At 42.4% G+C, this 16272-nt stretch overlaps 1 long non-coding RNA gene across 1 annotated transcript in view; it reads left to right on the top strand.

The window, feature by feature from the left end:
* LOC148394788 (uncharacterized) overlaps window positions 1–16272 on the top strand; it is a 25432-nt gene extending 9160 nt beyond the window's left edge. Inside the window, exons 2-4 of the long non-coding RNA XR_015859511.1 lie at window positions 3771–4016; window positions 5858–6011; window positions 15356–16272. This is a non-coding gene — a long non-coding RNA (uncharacterized LOC148394788). The remainder of the gene's footprint in view (window positions 1–3770; window positions 4017–5857; window positions 6012–15355) is intronic.

Raw genomic sequence — 16272 nt, 5'->3', positions numbered from 1 at the left:
AGTCTCAGACACACTGGTTGCTTGTCAACACATATGCCTACATTGACTATGATGACGTAGAAACATTTAAGCATTCGTCAGACTGTTTGAACTTACTGCTGTGTCATTTTTTCCTTTTACATTATACAGTTGGTCGAAGTCTAGACACAATTGTTTTATGTCCATATTTTGTTGTCCACTAAAAAGTGGACAGACAGAACAGAGGTGAACTTACAAATTACAATTAAACATACCGTAATTGCCGGACTATAAGGCGCACCGGATGATAAACCGCACCAGCTAAAATTCAGGGATATTTCAGTTTTTTTCTTACATAAGCCGCACCGGACTATAAGCCGCATGTGCACACGAGTTTTTTACAAAGAAAGACAGTACATAGAAAGCCTTTTTAATATTTTAATAACATACTTGAACATGTCTTTCTAAACATTGCCTGTGACGCAGCAGTAGTACCGCAGCAACGCGGAAGTGTGCACGCGAGTTATTAGCAAAGAAAGACTGGACACAGAAAGTGTTTTTAAAGCTTTAATAACATACCTTAACATTTCTTTCCAAACACTGCCTGTGACGCGGCAGTAATAGCGCAGCAACACGGAAGTAACACAGCAAAGTTACTGAGACGCGGCGGTAACACAGCAGCAACACGGTAGCACAGCACTAACAGGGCTGGTTAAAAAAACATACCAGTAAAAGTAAAAAAAGAGACGTCTTCATCTTCCTCCTGTGCACTGAAACCATCGAAGTCTTCCTCCTTAGTGTCCGATTGGAATAGTGTTAGATATCCTTCGCCTCACACTTTCTCAGTCTCTCTTTCGTCGTCGCTTTTATGCATTTCTTCGAGTGTGAAGAGGGTCTGTTCATGCTAATCTTATTCATGCACGAAGCGCTAAATTACATTAAACTAGCGAGCGACACGTATAGCTTAAAAGCGGCATCATATGCATTTCTTTTGTCCCCCATAATGACGGTTTGTGTATAAAAGCTTCCTTTCAGTAATGTCCGTCTTGATCGCGTTCTGCGTGATGCGCGAGACGATCAAAACACAAACTAGCACGTCTTCTTCGGCGCATTATCTCTTCTTCGTCTGTCTCGCTCTTGCTTCCTGCTAGAGCGCCCCCTGGAGACCGGAGGCCGTAAAAATCCATAAGTACGCTCCAGAGTAGACACAAGATAATGTCATCAACATCGACTGCCTTTGGCTTAAAAGCGGCATCAAATGCATTTCTTTTGTCCCCCATGATGACGGTTTGTGTATAAAGGCTTCCTTTCAGTAATGTCCGTCTTGATCGCGTTCTGCGTGATGCGCGAAATGTAAACACAAACTAGCGCGTCTTCTTCGGCGCATTATCTCTTCTTCGCCTGTCTCGCTCTTGCTTCCTGCTAGAAGCTTCCTGGAGGCCGGAGGCCGTAAAAATCCATAAGTACGCCGCGCCGCCGTTTAAGGTTCAAAGTAACCTTCTGAATAAAATGCATGAAAAGTTCACATTCATTACAACTTGTTTTTGGTGAGCAAAATGTCAGAAGAATTGAATTTAAATGCTGATTGATTGGGTTTTAATACAATGCAGATGGTCCAAACAGCGCCACTGCTTTGTGTAATCTCTGAGTCACATGGCAGAGTAAGAGAAAGGGTTTAGAGCACAGGTGTGAAACTCAAGGCCCGGGGGCCAGATACGGCCCGCCACATCATTGTATGTGGCCCGCGAAGACAAATTGTGCATCAAATTCGTGTGTCATTACTAGAATTGCAAATTGTCTTCACTTTTAATAATATCTTTTTTTTAAAATATTTGACCAGTTTTTACTCGTCTGATTTGAAAACGGGTTATTTGTCAGTTTGTTTTGTAGCTTTTACTGTATATAATAGTGTTAAGAGTAAAAGTGATCAAGTCATCACAAAAATCACGAAAAAAATCTTATATAAGCCGCACCTGACTATAAGCCGCAGGGTCCAAAATTTTGGAAAACAGTCGCGGCTTATAGTTCGGAAATTACGGTAATGGAATTTGAAATTTGAGATGTGAATTATGAATCAAATACCGTATTTGCGGGTGTATTAGTCGACCTTTTTCGATCCAAAATTGACCGAAAAAAATCGACCTCGACTTATACACCGAGTCATAAAATTTAACTTCGTATTCATCGCTTCAAATGTGATGGTAACCAAGGCCGTTTCTCATGCATCTCATTGTGCGTGGGTGTGCGTCCGTCAGGCTCATCAAACAGCGAGAAACTGAATCATTATAAAGCGTTCGTCGCATTAACACGCATCCTCAGCAACAATTTCAAATATTCTCACCTCAATAACGGACATCAAAAGCCAGGCAGCGACGATGACTGCTAGGGGGAAGTACTGGGTATTGAGCGAATGTGCGAGTCATCGCGCGTCAAGCAACGACAATAACTACCGGTACGTAAACATTCAATCGCCATGTCTAAATGAATGTCGTTGGCACTTAGAAAATATTCGCCAAACTTGGCCAGACTTCCAGGGGAAGAGGCCGAATTTTCACTTGTTCTGGCCGCCCGGAGGAACCAGCCGAGGCGGACACTTTACGGCGGTTGAGTCGTTGGCACTTAGAAAATATTCACCAAACTTGGCCGGACTTCCAGGGGAAGAGGCCGAATTTTCACTTGTGGTGGCCGACACGGGGAACCAGCCGAGGCGGACACTTTACGGCGGTTGAGTCGTTGGCACTTAGAAAATATTTGCCAAACTTGGCCGGACTTCCAGGGGAAGAGGCCGAATTTTCACTTGTGGTGGCCGACACGGGGAACCAGCCGAGGCGGACACTTTACGGCGGTTGAGTCGTTCGCTCTTTGAAAATATTTGCCAAACTTGGCCAGACTTCCAAGGGAAGAGGCCGAATTTTCACTTGTGGTGGCCGACATGGGGAACCAGCCGAGGCGGACACTTTACGACGGTTGAGTCGTTGGCACTTAGAAAATAATCGCCAAACTTGGCCGGACTTCCAGGGGAAGAGGCCGAATTTTCACTTGTGGTGGCCGACACGGGGAACCAGCCGAGGCGGACACTTTACGGCGGTTGAGTCGTTCGCACTTTGAAAATATTTGCCAAACTTGGCCAGACTTCCAGGGGAAGAGGCCGAATTTTCACTTATGGTGGCCGACATGGGGAACCAGCCGAGGCGGACACTTTACGGCGGTTGAGTCGTTGGCACTTAGAAAATATTCGCCAAACTTTGCCAGACTTCCAGGGGAAGAGGCCGAATTTTCACTTGTTCTGGCCGACATGGGGAACCAGCCGAGGCGGACTCTTTATGGCGCAAGAGCCGTTGGCACTTAGAAAATATTCGCCAAACGCTTTTCGGAAACAGCGACGATGAAGACGAATTTTGGACTCTATGTACCGGCAATCACTTTATAATTATAATTTGTTGTTTCTTAACTAAAAATAAACCAGTTTCTAAGAGTATTCATTGTTGTTAGTCTCTCTCGGCGCGTAATATCACAGGGTCATGAAGTAAATAATATTTAAAATGGCGTATAGATCGCTCGCTACAAACTCGCGAATTTGAATACATTTCGTCAATAAATTTCGCATATTTCTGATTGAATTTTGAAGTTTAATATAATGCAACAATTGAGCTCGACTTATACAAAGGATATATCATAAAATCATAAATTTCCGTCGAATTTTCGGGGGTCGACTTATACACCGAGTCGACTTATACACCGGCAAATACGGTAATTTATATACAAACTAAATCCATCCATTCATCCATTTTCTATACCTCTTGTCTCCACAGGGGTCGCGGGCGTGCTGGAGCATATCCCAGCAGTCATCGGGCAGTAGGCGGCGGACACCCTGAACTGGTTGCCAGCCAATCGCAGGGCACACAGAAATGAAGAACCATTCGCACTCGCATTCACACCTAGGGACAATTTGGAGTGTTCAATCGGCCTACCAAGCATGTTTTTGGGATGTGGGAGGAAACCGGAGTGCCCGGAAAAAACCCACGTGGGCACGGGGAGAACATGCAAACTCCACACAGGTAGGGCCGGAGGTGGAATCGAACCCTCACCCTCCTAACTATGAGGCGGACGTGCTAACCATTGCGCTACAAACTAAATGCTGTATAAAAAAATAATAACATTCAATTGTGAAAGACACAATTATAATACTGTAACCATATTTATTTACTGTATATGATGTATGTAAATAGTCCAACATTGAGTCAAATTACATTTTCATTTGAGTTTTAATTCTGGGTCCATCTTGCTTAAAGTCAATGATAGGCTCAAGCTCCCTTTGAATATTGTGTGTGTGGGTGTGTGCGTGCGTTCGTGCGTGCGCGTGCATGTGTGTGTGTGTGTGCATGTGTGTACTTGCTGATGAAGAGATTTGTTTTGTTAAAATAACTGAAATTGTCAATTATATTTGATTTGGTGTCATATTTGTTGTTGTCTACCTGAAAATGAATAAAAAGACATTTAAAAGAAAGCTCACTTGTGACCCCGATAGTGAGGGTAAAGGGTATATAAAATGGATGCTTGGAGACATTTGTATTCATTTAATTTCAATATGCTGGCTGGAAATCACACGAAGTGACAAGACTTTTTTCATTGCATTTCCAAAATGTTCATTATCCTAGTTTATATTAAATGAGAAATAAACATGCAACAGATCGATCCTTTGAGTGAAGCATATCAGTGGACACTGGACAATACATGAAGTAGACAGTGGGGACATTATCCGTCACTGGATGCAGCTCCTCCGCCCCAGCGTGCGAAGCTTCAAATAATCAAATTCTTCAACTTGCATCAGTTTGTCTCCATAGCACTCTTTAGTACAGGTTTTCCCGGGCACTTTGGTTTCCTCCCACTTCCCAAAAACATTCACGGTAGGCTTATTTAGCACTCCAAATTGCCCGTAGGTGTGAGTGTGGATGGTTGTTTGTCTCTGTGTGCCCTGCGATTGGCTGACAACCAGTTCAAGGTGTCCCCCGCTTACTGCCAAATGACTGCTGGGATGGATGGATGGATGGATGGATGGATGGATGGATGGATGGATGGATGGATGGATGGATGGATGGATGGATGGATGGATGGATGGATGGATGGATGGATGGATCGATGGATGTCTTAGGGATGGCTGAAACTGATTAAAGTAGTACTTCATGGGATTTTGAGATTCCCATCGCTACTATCCCTTGCGCCAGAAATGAAATCTCACATTCATATTTTTTTCGTATGCAAGGTTTTCCCATTTTTTTTGTCTGCTTCGGAGGGACTCGGTGTTAGGGGGCATACAAGATGGCAGTCTCTTCTGAACAAAATGGCAACATTATGACAAAATAATAGCGTCTGGTCTATGAGACAAGAGGCTCACATGAGAACATGCTTGATGCCACAGAAAGAGCGTGAGAAATTCTAACCTGATGCCAGCCTGAAAATTATTTCCAGAGGCTTGTATGAATACCCATTTTATATAGCTGTGTTAATCTGCTATTTATGAGATGTGAGTCATAAATGGTGGCCACCTGCCATCCAACCAGTGATTTTCGTTGACGTCAATCGTTAACAGCCACGCTCTCGTAATCAACTAATTACTGGCACCTGTTCTCATTAACCGCCCCTAAAATCTGGTCACTTCTTTCTGTTGCCCTACCTGTTATCCTGTTCTGCTGCCCGTCTGTTTTCTGTTGCCGATTGCGTTAACCCGTCCAACCAGCCGACGGCGTACAGGCGCCGTAAGGCCCCGGCCGGTTGACCGTCTCTGACCACAACTTAGCCTCACGTCCTATCCCCGCATTCTAGCAATCCACTTCCCTTTTCCTACCCTCCTCAATAAAGGTCTGGGCCTCATTTGGCTACTCTGCCTCGTCCCTTACAGTACGAACTGACCAAACAATGCAACCAGCACACGGCCCTTCTGCTTTGCACCCCCGCTACGCTCAGAGTGGGACATCAGCCAGAAACCAGGAAGACTTGCCTCTTTTTTCCACCACCTTCGTCAGTCCAGCTGCAATGATGGTTAAAGTGAAAAGGTAAAGATACTTTGGAGCAAAATCCTGCGGAGTGCATCTTTAAATCTTAAATAATCTAGGGAATCAGTATATATATATATTTTTTTAAATGTATAAAAACTCCAGATTCATCCAAGAGATTATTGATTAAAATGCCTTTAATACATCTATCCCAGTGCAAGTGCTTGTCTCCTGTAGTACTAAAATGTATCCACAGCAGGGACATGCGGTCAGAGGAGGCAAGGGAGGCTAGATCTCCCCTGCCATCATGAAAAGGGGAAAAACAAATTCAATTGTTTTTATTATGAAGTCATTTTCCTTTTAATTTAAATAATTTTGTATCATTTTGAACCAAAATCGCATAATTTTTATAATTATTTTAAAACCGAAGACGATTTGCTCGGAGGAGCCAACTTCTTGTGTAGCCTCCTCTGAGGATTGCGTAATCACACGGCTGCCTATGTTGACTATGCAGTTAGACCAGGGGTCACCAACACGGTGCCCGCGGGCACCAGGTCGCCCGTGAGGACCGCATGAGTCGCCCGCAGGACTATTCCAAAATTAGCTCAAATAGCGGCACTTGTCAGTGAGCTGCATCTATTTATTTTACAGTCGAACCTCAGTTTTCGAATGTCCTGGTTCTTGAACAAATCGGAATTCGAACAAAAAAATTCGAGATTTTTTGGCTTCGGTTGTCCAACAAAATTCGGAGGTCGAACCTCGCGAGATGAGCCGGGAGGAACCGAGAAAACCCGACCGCCCCGCCCGGATGCCGACTGACTCCGTTGTTATTGTATTTTCGTTACTTTTAGGATTGTATTAACCCCTAATCATGCCTCCAAAGAAAGCAAGTGAGAGCAGTAAAGCCATCCTAAAACACAAAGACGCTCTTAAAGCAATGCGACAGTGAGCACCCGGCGCGCTGTGGTTGCGCGATCGGACCAAATTAAGCTCCCTGCGCACTGAGGTCCACTTAAATTTTAGAAAGTACATCAGGACTTTAAAAATATTTTCTAAATTCTAGCCACGGCTCTGTCACAATAATGCGACCAGCGCGGTGCAGTTGCGCGGTCGGCGATGCGCTACTGTTGCGCGTTCGGTGGTGCGCTGCAGCTGCGCGATCGGACAAAATTAAGCTCCCTGCGCACTTAGGTCCACTTCAATTTTGGAAACTACGTACATCAGGACTTTAAAAATATTTTCTAAATTTCAGCGACGGCTCTGTCACAATAATGCGATCGTCGCGGTGCAGTTGCGCGGTGGGCGACGCGCTACGGTTGCGCGTTCGGCGGTGCGCTGCATTTGAGCGATCAGACAAATATGCGCAAATGAAAAAATGCTTAAAAAAGACGCGGGTTTTTTGTCTTGAAACGGATTAAAAATGTTTCCATTATTTGTAATGGGAAAAATAGATTCGGAATTCGACCGATTCGCTTCTCGAACCGCCTTCTGAAACGGATTGTGGTCAAAAACCAAGGTTTGACTGTATTTCTGCTATTCTTGTTAAAATCACACTTACATGTTAACTGCAAATGACAATAATAACACAGTGAAAGCCGAATTGAGAAAATTGGCTATTTCAGAAGTGTATGTCAAACTGGTAGCCCTTTTGCCTTAATCAGTACCCAGGAAGTAGCTCTCGGTTTAAGAAAGGTTGGTGACCCCTGAGTTAGACTGAACTGCTGTCTGTCTCTATGTCGCTGTTTAAGTGTTTAAACACTGTGGCTATATTAACTCATTTCCGTAGTCAAGCTGGTGTATATAATATCTTTTATTTTTTGTCATCTGTCTGTAACGTTGTGTTTCTTTAGATGAACAAAATGGCTTTGAAAAGAGATCTTACGGAGGCTACGAAAAAAGGTTCTCCAGCCTTATGGCAGGGGGTGCTAGTGATCCCGGGATGCTTCATGCGCCTACCTGTAGAATAAGAAATCTCCAGTTCAAATTTACAGTGAACAACTGAGGAGCAGTCGTCCATTTGTTTCGTTTTACATTCGTTTTGTTTTGTTTTTCCGTTTTTACATTTCATTTTACAATGGAGGATTACATATCCAAACGATTTTCAACGATTGATTTCCGGTCGAAGCAGGAGGTCATTAGTAAAAGAAGACCAACTCCGTAGTTAAAAGGTTTGATTCGGACAACGGGACTTCGGAACGGAGTGGTACGCACAATCGAAAACAAGTTTTTGATTTCATGTGCTTTATTGAGTGTTTTTATGTGTGAAGACTGCTGATATGAGATTTTAATTAAAATAGTTCAAATTAAATAATGAATAAGCCACACTAGAGCAGCGTTCCCCACCCTTTTTTGTGACACGGTTAGGTGCCGAACAAATTTTACCGGTGGGCGGGGGGGTGACGTCAGTGCCTCCCCAGTCATGAACCTCACCGCACGTCACTGATCCAGTGTCTGTGTCCGAATACCCTGAATCGAATCAGGGTGATGATCATGGAAATCAAACCACGCTTTCTGTTTAAAATACATTTTGAAATAATGTTTCAATGTACCGTATTTTTCGGACTATAAGTCGCTTCGTAGTACAAGTCGCATCAGCCATAAAATGCACAATATAGAGGAAAAAAACATATATAAGTCACACCGGAGTTTAAGTCGCATTTTGGGGGAAATTTACTTGACAAAATCCAACACCAAGAACAGACATGAACCAGCAACAACAGGCTAACAATACGGTACGCTAACGTGACATAAACACAAACGAGGAGCTGAGAACGGGCCCGATGTAACATTAACAGTTATTCAAATAACTATAACAAATAACACGTTTATCAAACCATCTGTGTCACTCCAAATCATTAACTCCATTGAATTCTTCGTCCTTTGTGTAAACAACGCCACGTGTGTAGCGCGCCGCTGATGTCGGACTTGTCGTCAGTTGCAGTTCAAATTATTCCGCAGGCCCATATTACAATATATACACTATATACCAAATAACAATAATGTAAACAACAATTTTATCGAACCATCTGTGTCACTCCAAATCTTTAAATCCATCAGAATCTTCGTCTTGTGTCACTTAAACCACTTAACAGCTGTTGACGCCGGAAGGAACTACGTGCGCCGCGGACGTCAGACTAGGTATATCAAATAAATGTAATTTAAAGAACAATTTTAACGAACCAGCCGTGACACTCTAAATCGGGGGTGTCAAACTCATTTTTTTTCGCAGGCCGCATTGTAGTCATAGCTTCTTTTGGATGGCCATTATGACTGTCAACCCAAATAAATGTATGAGCATCTCATTATATACAGTAAAAGCTACAAAACAAACTGACAAATAACTCGTTTTCAAATCAGACGAGTAAAATCTGGTCAAATATTAAAAAAAAAAGATATTATTAAAAGTGAAGACAACTTGAAATTCTAGTAATGACACGAATTTGATGCACAATTTGTATTCGCGAGCCACTTAAAATGATGTGGCGGGCCGTATCTGGCCCCCGGGCCTTGAGTTTGACACCTGTGCTCTAAATCATTAAATCTATCGAAATATTCATCTTCTATGTCAATAATAAAAAAAAAATCACACAGCTGTTGACGCCGGAACTACGTGCGCTGCTTACGTCAGACTAGATATATCAAATAAATTCAATATAAACAACAATTTTAACGAACCATCCGTGTCACTCCAAATCATTAAATCCATTGGAATATTCATCCTCTGTGTCCAAAAAAAAAAGCAACAGCTGTTGATTCCGGACCTACGTGCGCCGCTGACGTCAGCCTCGTCGTCAGCCTCGTCGTCAGCCTCGTCGTCCGCCTCGTCGTCGCTCCTGAGTACAAGTCTCCCCCCCACCCAAACTACGAAAAAAACGCGACTTATAGTCTGAAAAATACGGTATATTGTTTTCAACCGATAAAATGCAAATAATGATTTCAAAAGGACAAGCTCAAGTATAATAGTTGAATAATCAGCCATTGTTTGTTTGAATAAATTGTAACAACCCAGGAGGCCTTTAAAGAATCATGCATCTACTAAAGATTTTTTTAAATTCAGTCTACCATTTTCACAAGATTTATATAATAGTTTTTAATCTTGTTCAGTTTATTACTTTATAAATATATTTTTGCTTTTTATGTTCAAAATTCATACACATGCGGACTTTTTATTGTTTCCCTCAAGGCAAAACTGGCAGAATGGAGTCTTGGATAAATGATACAATGATATCCAGGCTTGACTTGTCTGTAGAGTTGAAAGGATAAAAGGAAGTCGGGATAAGTGGTAGTGGCCTTGGATTAGTGGCCTTGGATTCAAGTGAAGACAAGAGTTATTCATTGTCTCACACTGTCGGTACACATTATAGTCAAACTCTTTTTGCTTTGCAGAGAAGGACAAAAAGTAAGACCAAACAAGAGCAGGGGAAGGGTGGTTATAAAGGTGAAAGGTTGTGCTAAGGAACAGATATTGAGGTTACACTTTGTTTTCACATCCTTTATATCTCTAATAGACCTTGTGTATCCTTTTCTGTTCATTTATGCTGTCTCAGGCTTCAATTTATTAGTCTTCTATTCATTTGTTTGTTTGTTTATTTATTTATTTATCAGACTCTCACAGCAGTTTTAAGGTCTTTCGTGAAGTACATTTATTGTCTCCTCTGAGTTTCTTCACTCTATTTGGTTAAACAAAAGGAACAACATGGCCCTCTGGGTATAAAATGAACTAATAGTTTGGAGATTGTCGCGTGTGTGCGTGTATGTGAGAGGGTCTGTCTGTCTGTGTGAATTTCCATAGAGGCGCACTGTTGTCCCAAACTTGGGCGGCAAAACTCATTTGGGTGATGGGCAAAATGAAGATAATAGGGTCCTGTTATTATATGCACACTGAACATTTACATTGGTTTGTGTTATGCATCAATTCCAAGGCTTTAAAATAATAATCTTAGCACATTTCAGCCTTTGTTTTTTTCCAGTGATGAGATGTTTACTCTTGGTGTTGTAAGTGTGCCTAGGTGCATACATTGTGATGATGCGTCACATTGTTTATGATACATTATGCAGGTTGTCAAGTGGCATAGTGGTACAAGATGGTGTAAAATTGGGTATAGAATTTGGCCCAGGCACATTGGCTATCGCAAAACATGTAGTAGTTCCAAAATTTCACCAGGAGATGGTGTTAAAGCTTGACATAGGGGTGACCTGATAGAAACTAACAAATCTAATAAATTAAATTGTTAGCAATTGGGAGGACACGACCTGTTTAAACATGTAGCAATGCGCAATTTTAGAATATGAGTTTGCTATGCCATAATTTTAAGATGTAACAGCTTGAGCAATATCAATATATATGTTAAAGTTAGAAGAATTATTATGGTTAAGTATGATTATGTGTGAAGATTGATCTTTATGAGACAAGATGTATGTTTTTAATGTTGCAATGTTTTACCCAACCTGTATTTAACATTGTTGTTCCATCGATACATGAATGTATTAAGTTGTTGGGAGACAAAAGAGGTTGTTTGCTACACTATTGGAATTAACCAGATATTCACCTAGATATTTCTATGACCTGGTGCTGGGATTCTGACCTTTCACCTAGATATTCCTATGACCTGGTGCTGGGATTCTGACCTTTCACCTAGATATTTCTATGACCTGGAGCTGGGATTCTGACCTTTCACCTAGATATTCCTATGTCCTGGTGCAGGGATTCTGACCTTTCACCTACATATTCCGATGAGGTAATGCCAGAAGCCTATAAATATGTCGTCCTGACACAGAGCGAGGCGGTTCTTCCTAGTCAGGGCGATGGCCGTGACGCTGCCCGGAGTAAAGAACGCCGTTTAGACGAAGATGGATTTTTCATTCTTTTTGAGATTTGACCAAAATATACTATAATTAATTTCCAGAGTCTTCGAATTGGACTTTTTCAAATTTTAATCTTCAAATCGAAATTTGTCAAATTTTAAGCTTCAAGGAAGGCAGGGGAAACAGCCGCTTCGGGCAGAAAGGGGAAGACGCCAATGTTACGGCGTTGGCTAAGCTCCACATGGCCAGACCTTTCCTCTTTTTAAAACAGAATTTGGATTTTGGAACAAAGGAGAGCCGATCACTCGACTTGTTCAACCAAATAGGATTTTAGACCTTTTGTCTTTTGTTCTGAGACAGGTGAGTGGAATTCATTGTTGTAAGTTTGACTTGTAATTCTTTTTCTTGCTTATTCATTAAATTTCTTCTTAATCCTTAATTCGGTTATCGATTATTTCGTATTAACTATGTTGAGCATGGTTTCATATGCAGTAATTAGAATTTTAAATTTTCTTTATTTCCCTATCATAGTCATTCTTTCAATCCGTTCAAGTCTTTTTGGAGTGAAGACAGCTTTAATCCTTAACATCAGGAATTGTCAGATCTGGTTCGAAGTCGTTTTCTTGAGCTCAGCTAGGGCGAGTGCACTCTAGTAAATTAATGAATCCTTGAGGTCTTAACAAAGACATGTAAAAATATCCGTAACATAACAAAAGCATCAAACAACCGAAGGGAGCCATCATTATGGCGCTGTTATTCTGAAGACGTGCCTCAAATTTGTGTTACTCAGCACGAGCGCCGTTTGACTTCAGAGGGATTGGCGTCATAAAGAGATTGTATTGATTCTTTTAGAATTAATTTAACTCGGGTGGTCAGAGACGGACGAATCCCTTCACCCCGGCTTATCGAACCCTTTAATGGGAAGCCAGTCACTTTAATAAAAAGTGCAGGTTTGACAAAGTTGAGAAAATTTGGTGAGTTCCTACAAGCATGTGACTCTGCTATGCCTCATGTCAAAGGTCTGCAGGTGCTTAACGATTGTGAAGAGAACCAAAAGTTGCTGGCCAAGCTCCCTGAGTGGATAACTTTTAGCTAGACTCATCATGTTACCGAACAGCTGGATAATCCTAAGGACTACCTCAGTTTTAAGGAGTCTGCGACCTTCATCTCAAAAGAAGCACATATAGCGTGCAACCAAGTTTCTTCACTCTATGCCCTGAAGCCCAGCAAAGAAAAGCAGACGAGAGAAAAAGGGTCAAAGGAAAACACCTGTGTCACCAATGCACAGCCCTCACATACTAAAAGCACCAAAGACAAATCCCACGCTAGCATTGAGCACAAATCCAAAAGAGAGATCGCAACCACACAGAAAGTGGGTCCTTTGAAATGTATGTTTTGTGAAGAAGATCACTCCATTCATAAATGCCAAAATCTAATGGAAAAGTCTGTAGAAGAAAAGAAAAAGTTTGTAAGAGACAATAAGTTGTGTTATGCATGCCTGAGGAAAGGTCATCTGTCAAAGGACTGGAAAGCGAAAGCTATGTGCAGCAAATGTAAAAGAAGCCATCCAACTCTATTACATGAAGACCGGCTATTTGTGGACAAATCACCTTCACAAGAAGTGCACAATGCAGAAGAGGATACTCCTGCACACTCATGCAGTGTGAGTGGAGGTGCTGAGAGTAGCACATCAATGATAGTTTCAATCTGCATCTCCTTCTCGGGCACTACTGGACCAGAGACCCTGGCATAAATAGGAGACACGGCTTTCCACAATGATGGGAAAGGATTCAACCATAAAAAGTACAAACGTTAGTGGACTTAAAATCAGAGACCATCATCAGCTTACCTCTGCCTATTCAAGGGACTTCATTCCACTCGAACGAGCACACTTTCCTTCCTGCACAACTGCAAACAAGTGGAACCACCTTGCAGCCATAGCCCATGAAATGCCCCCATTACTGCCCCCAATTTATGCAGGCTACAACTGCTTCAGAGCACTAGCACCACGCCAATTTATTACAGAAAATGACAGCGAGCCTTTTGCTATAAAGACTGACTTGGGCTGGAGCATCATAGGTAGTGAATGCCAGAGTGCAAACTCCAAAAACGTGACAGGCCTGTGTAATCGCATAGCTATTAGAGAGCTGCCTCCTGTGGCACCAATCGTCGTGATTAAGGCACTTAAGTCTGATTTTACCGACACCGACTGAGGAGAAATGAACACATCTCAGGAAAATATCAGATTTCTCTAAATTATGAAAAGAAGAATCCAGAGAAATTAACGTAATTACATTGGGATCGTCTCTGTGTGCCCTGCGATTGGCTGGCAACCAGTTCAGCGTGTCCCCCACCTACTGCCCTACTGATGCCTATCAATGCTTTGAGATGTTTCACAGATGGATGGATGGATGGATGGATGGATGGATGGATGGATGGATGGATGGATGGATGGATGGATGGATGGATGGATGTCTTAGCTGAAGCTGATTAAAGTAGTACTTCACAGGATTTTGAGATTCCAATCGCGACTACCCCCTGCGCCAGACATTAAATTTCACATTCTTTTCTTCGTGTGCAAGCTTTTCCTTTTTTTCGCCTGATTCGGAGGACCTGGGTGTATGGGGGCATATAGCTAGCAGTCCCTTCTGAAGACAATGGAGAAGACAGTGGGGACATTATCCGTCACTGGATCTGCAGCTCCTCCCCCCCAGCATGCAAGGCTTCAAATAATCAAATTCTTCAGCTTGCATCAATTCGTCTCCATAGGACTCTTTAGCACGGGTTTCCCCAGGCACTCCGGTTTCCTTCCACTTCCCAAAAACATGCATGGTAGGCTTATTGAGCACTCCAAATTGCCCGTAGGTGTTAGTGCGAGTGAGGATGGTTGTTTGTCTCTGTGTGCCCTGCGATTGGCTGACAGCCAATTCAAGGTGTCTCCCGCCAATTGCCCGATGACTGCTGGGATAGGCTCCAGCACGCCCACGACCCCCGTGGGCGGTACATGAAATGGATGGATGGATGGATGGATGGATGGATGGATGGATGGATGGATGGATGGATGGATGGATGGATGGATGGATGGATGGACTTCAATATTTAATGGAAAAAGTAAGATTCTGGTTTTCTAGGAAAATGCATGTGTGCACAATTATTAGGCAACTATTGGTGTGCAGAATTACTATGCAACTAAAGTAATAATGGAAATTTTCCCATCTTTATTTGCATTTGTTAAAATGCGAATAATTAACAATCAACTAAAAAATTACTAATTAGAACCCTTGTGCAGTGAAATATAATTGACCATGAAATGCATTATTTTGTCCAGGAAATGGCACACTGAAGTGTGACAACTCAGTAATTCATGAATACTTTTTTACTTTCAACCACTCAAAATGTTCAGTGGCATGAGACCTATCCATACATATGTATTGTTCATTTATTTGTTTGTATTTCATACCCTTCACAGGCAATAAAAGCAATATTGTGCCATGAGCACAAATAACTATGATGCACAGGGTATTGCCCTATGCGTAGTGTGCGCAAAAATGTACCTGCTCAAAGCTAAACCGGCAGGGATCCTTATCTGGCTCTTCTAGACCACCGCGACACACCGTCACAGGGCCTGGATAGCAGCCCAGCACAGAGACTACTCAGTCGCAGAACCAAGACACTGCTACCAACAAAAGAAAGCCTGCTGAAACCACAAGTGGTGCAGATAAGTCGGAATCTAAAGAACAAAGAGCAGTGTCAGAGTGCATACTACAACAGAGCAGCTAATGACTTGGACATACTTAAAACAGGTGACTGTGTGAGGATGCAGCTACTCCCACCCCACACTGTCTGGAGATTGGGCCAGGTGCTGAAACCGCTGGATGGGAGGTCCTACAAGGTGCAGTTGCTCTTGGGAGGAGTCATAAGGAGAAATCGCAGGCACCTCAGGCGGGCACAGGGAGTGACCCTCAATGACCCAACTGAGATGGATATCAACATCCCCAATCAGCCACAGGCCAGGGAAAATGCAGAGGCAGTTCCTGTTCCTCACATGATCGCAGTAGGACATACCCCCAGAGGAACTGGGAACGGAAATAGGTGGTACAACCACAGCGATTTATGTTGTTTTATGTTCGCACATTCTACTCTGAGTAAGCAAGCAACAACAAAAGTTATGTGTTTTCAGTGTTTTCAATGGTTCTGTGTTTTCAATGCAGCAGTCCAGTGTTAACTATTTTCACTCGAAGTGAGCAGTTTTATACAAATATTTAGGATTTGTGAATACACACTGTCAGTATAGTATTTGGTCATTGGTGAAAGAAAATATTTTGGGGAGGTAACAACTCATAACTTGAAGAAAGGATGTAACAATATGATCTAATGTTGGGCAACTGGAAACTGTTGAGGGAACGGGGAAACGTTTTCAGGGTGGACACTTCCGGTTACGGGTCTGGTTAGCATGACTCCGTAAGTGTACCACTGAAGAGTAAATAAAAGCTACAACCACGTTGGGTCGAATTGA

Source organism: Syngnathus floridae, chromosome 7 (assembly GCF_059516105.1).
Source record: "Syngnathus floridae isolate MCC-2025c chromosome 7, RoL_Sflo_1.0, whole genome shotgun sequence".
In the NCBI taxonomy this organism is placed as follows: Eukaryota; Metazoa; Chordata; class Actinopteri; order Syngnathiformes; family Syngnathidae; genus Syngnathus; species Syngnathus floridae.
Note: the sequence above shows the minus strand (reverse complement) of the source record. Positions and strands in the feature narration are given on the sequence as shown.